Below are 4,585 nucleotides of genomic sequence, written 5' to 3' on the forward strand. Positions count from 1 at the left end.
CCAGCCTCCCCTCTCCAGGAGGCACGGGTGGGAGCGTTTGTCCCCGTGCCTGGGGACCGAGCCAAACAGCAAACACACACACATCACATCCCTCCATAGTTTTCAGTTCAAACTATTACTAATAAAACATCTTTCCACGGCAGAACCAAGCAGCAGCCCATTTTCCACAGCCCGGCGGAGCGCTCTGCAGGCACCAGCTGGCTGGAGAAGCCCATTTCGCTCCTAAAATAAATACATTTAAAATAAAAAACCCAACCAACTAATACTGCTTCTCATCACAAGACATGGCATTTAGTGAAGTGCTCCGAAAACTCAAGAGGGAAGCCATTAAGGCTAAAGAGTTGGCCAAGGACTTTTAATACGATGTCAGCGTGCGTCTGCAGCGCTGGGACAGCCACAGGAATATTTTCCCCAGCCAGCCTCCAGTGTGATTTCAGATGGGAAACCCCCTTGCCTGTAATTTCGCTTCTCCGAAAATACTCTGGGGGCTGTCTCAAACCCCGGCAGTTTCACCCTGAGCTCTCAGAGGCTTTCTGATCCCGCAAGGCTGCAGTGGGCGAGTTATAAAAATAGGAAGTAAAAATACATCCCTGTCCTTTTTGCTCAAAAACACCCCCCCGAAAATGTCGTGAGCCTTAAAAGCCGAGGAATGGGTAAAAATGCACCTTAATGCTGCAGAGAGAGTTGCAGTAAGTCGGCTCCTGAGCCCCGAATTTAGCGGGGAGCCATCCCTCCTCCTCTAATGATGCTGCCTGGCAGGGAACCTGCCTGCAGAGCCACGGGTAGAATTGCAGCAGGCAGGAAGGAGAAGGCTGGGGTCGCATCCCCCCGCCAGCGACCCCCAGCAGAAACAGGAGCAGAAGATGCACAAACAATAGAGAAAACAGGATGAAACCGGCCCCATCCGCAGGGATCCCGGCGGCTGGGAAACCGGTTATGAAACACAGATGGGGCAAAGCAAGATGCACGGCTGGAGACCGCGTACGAGGGGAAAAAACCCTCCCAGCACGGGAAAAAGCATCTGTCTTACGGAGCACCGAGCGGCCGCCGAGGCTTTGGCCCCGATGAGCCAAAGCCACCAGAGGGAAGGTGTCGCGCGGAACAAGCCCAAGCGTCTGCGGACACGATGGAGGCATTTGGACCAGCGATGGGGAAGAAGTGACCGCCTGGCAAACGGATCCCTGCGGCTCTGTGCTGCCGGAGGAGCGTGGACGCTCAACGGTATGGGTTGGTGCTGAGCGATACGGGGAGTCTTTGCCAAAAAAAAACCAGCGCACCTCCCTGAAGGTTACGGGGAACGGCATGAGCGCATCTGGTCCCGAAGTGTGCGAGCTCCGTCTGCTCCTCCACGCTTCCCTTTCAAAGCCAGGATCCTGAGCCAGATGGATCCTCGTCGGACCCAGCACAGCTGTCGTAAGGAGACCCAGGATCCTGGCAAGCGTTATTCCCCGTCGGACCCAGGGCTTCATCCATCTCATGTCAAGAGCTGTGACTCCGGAGGAATTTCTGGCAGATGGCTGGTTTAGATAAGGGACCACACAGCGTCTTAAAAGCCAGCGCATGGCTGGAGACCGCGTGTGCGCGCACGCCGTCACCCACCTCCGAATTTAATAACCGCCTCTTGCAGATTTTATGATCTCTTCCCAAGCTTTCCACGCCTCTCAAAGGGAAGGGAGCACCCCCTTTCTCTGGGCGACTCCGAATCATCTGTAGCAAGTGAACGACTACGGGAATAAAATGCAGAGGAGACAACTTTTTGCAGGTTTACCTCCGAGATCTGCTTATTTGATGCTTTAGAGTAGAAAGAGCAGAGAGATGCCAGCGCTGGCTCTTTGCCTCGCCACCGCATCACTCTCCCCAGCCCGGCCGGGCTCCCTGGGATCAAAACCAACCGCTGTGTTTGATCCTGGCAGGTCTGAACGCAGAAGGAAACAGCCCTATTAAAAAAAAAGAGCTTTTTAAGGGCTACGTGCCCTGCACCCCCCGTAGACTTTCAGCCGCTCTAGCCTGGGCAGAGACGGACCCCGTGCAACCGGCAGCAAAGCACGGGTAGAGAGGACGCGGCAGCGTTTACTCAGGGCGAGCATGCAGGCCGTCCGAATGCTTGGAAAGCACGGCGTCGCTCGCTTCAGCGTCCTCCTGAACGGGTTTTAGGGGACCGAAGGCAACATGAGGTTATTGCTTTCATTAATTCAGCAGAGATCAGACACAAATGGCTGCCTGCAACGTTTCATTTCCTTCTCCTTCCCTTTTTTAATTTTTCCAAGCAGAGGCGGCAGCCGCGAGGGTGGGACCCCTGCTTTGTACCGGAGTGGTCCGCAGCGGCAGAAGAGCTCAAGATTTGCCTGGACTGCGCACAGCCAGAGATGACCTTTGCTTTGCTTTTGGCCGAAATTCCTATCGGACTCCATTTTGAGCCAACCCGAGTAAAAACGTCCCTTCTTCCTCCCGTCGGAGCGGGCAGTGCACTCTGCACTGGCACAGCTGCGAAGAGCAGCCCAGGCGCCCTTCTTCTCCGGCGCATCCCTTATTTAATGCTGTCAGCTCCGCGATCAGGGGTGAATACACCAGGTATTGGCTCTTCCACGCTCTGGATGCCTCCCCAGCCAGGGATGGGGAGCAGGGCTGCATGGGATGCTCTGATCCGGAGCAGGCGATGAGAGCCAGGGCCCAGAGGACGGTGTCACGAGCTCCGCTCCTTATTTGCCAAATATTTGCCGATGTGTGAGTCACGAGAGAGGAGGGAGAGGGAGAGGAGGGGCTGCGTTGCCTCTGCCCCTAAGCAGGGCCCGGGGAAAGCCACGAGCCCCTGTTACCGGCAAATAATCCCCGCGGGTGCAAGCAGAGCCCTGGAGCCGCCGACGGGTCCATCCCCTCCGCCCTGGGTCGGTTCCTCCGTGACGACACGGTGCGATCCATGCTGCGTCTGCTTGTTAAATTAACACCTCTCTTTTATACAGCCTCCAGATGTAATCCTGTATTAAAGCCACTCATCTCATTGCAGAAGGGGTCAGGAATGTGTGGGGTAATCCAGGAGGCTTTAGCAGCTGGTTCAGGAGGGGGAAAAATTCAATTTAAATTCACTATCTTACTTTGTATAACAAATCCTCCTGCCGCAGGGCTACGGGTATTTGCTTGCTACGCAGCCAGGCGCCAGCAATGCTTCGGCGTTAAATGGCACTGAAGGGGAGCGACACGGCAAACCCTTCCCGGAAGAATCATTTGGGATGCTCTGCACTGGCAGGCACGTGGTCCTCGTCCCGCTGTCCATCTGCAAGGCTTTCCAAACCACACCGAAGCTCCAGCTTTTATACCCCACGTAAGCTGAGATTACACAGCGAATTCAAAGGAGGTGGATGCTCCTGGGGCACGTCGGCACAGCTAATACCCGTGGCACGGCGAAACCCTCCGAAACGAGGGCTGGAGGATTCTGCCTTGGCACCATTTCGCCCGTAATAGAGCTGGGGGCGGTGGTTTGAAGAGCGATTCATAGAGCCTCTATAGAGTTTAGGGCTATAAAGGGATCATTAGATGATCTAAGCCAACCTCCCATCTATCATAGGTCGTTAAATAGCACTTTGTTACTCCTGGGAATGGGAGCCAAAACGTCTCCTCCAGAAAGGCCCTCTGTCTTGATTTAAAGACGTGAAGAGACGGAGGACTTGCCACTTCCCTTGCTGGCTTGTTTCACCGGTTACTCACCCTCCCTCTCTTACAACATGCCTCCAACTTCTAAATTTAAAGATTTTCTGGCTTGATCTTCCAGACATTACTACTTGTTATTTCTTCTTTGGGGCAAAACACACCCAGCAAGACCCGGTGCCCAGGAAAATACTCTGAAAGTCCAAACACCTCTCCGTTTTGCAAGCGAGCCATACAGATTCAAGCTCAATCTGGGCAAAACACGTCCTTGAGCTTTCCGAACACCGTTTGTCTACTTTTTTTTGCATCCCCTCCCACTGGCGTCCCAGTTAAAATGCGAACACTGGACACAGATGCAACATCCCGGCACAAACCTTGTTAACATCGAGCACCGAGATACAAATCGCCTGGTCGGGGATGACCCCTCCATCTGTTTCTGCCTTGTCTGCCGGGGTGGACAGAGGCATCGCACCTTCAAACACCCTTTTCCTGTGCGTAATTGCGGGCGAAAGTGAAGATATGATGCCCAGGCAGCCCAAATCGCCCCCCCGGTAAGCCTGGGTTTGGGCTCACCTGCAAGTTTTACAAGGTTTTGCTTGGTGCAGAGCTGAAAATAGGTGGAAATTATCAAGTATTTAGAAGGTGACACTGAAATCTTGCTTCCCTGGTCTACAACAGCAGGACAAAACATTTTCAGCACCCTCTGGATAGAAAACCTGGTGGGACTGGCTGCTGTGAGCCAGCCAGACGCAGCCTCCATGGTGCAAGAAGAGACCAGGCGCCTGCCTTACGGGGACAGAGGGAGAGGACGCGATGGATGCACGGCTAAGCAGGGAGCTGGGGCCATCCGAAATGCCAGAGGGGAGGGAAAGGGGATGGAAAAGCTCTTCTGCAACTCGGCGGGAGAGCTCTGGGCGCACAGGATTTTGGCAGGCGGTGTGAG

General features: G+C 54.4%; 1 protein-coding gene across 1 annotated transcript in view; it reads right to left on the reverse strand.

The window, feature by feature from the left end:
- RNF24 (ring finger protein 24) overlaps positions 1-4,585 on the reverse strand; it is a 27,688-nt gene that overhangs the window by 11,819 nt on the left and 11,284 nt on the right. The window lies entirely within an intron of this gene.

The sequence above is a fragment of the Pygoscelis adeliae genome, unplaced genomic scaffold (assembly GCF_000699105.1).
Source record: "Pygoscelis adeliae isolate BGI_AS28 unplaced genomic scaffold, ASM69910v1 Scaffold209, whole genome shotgun sequence".
NCBI lineage: Eukaryota > Metazoa > Chordata > Aves > Sphenisciformes > Spheniscidae > Pygoscelis > Pygoscelis adeliae.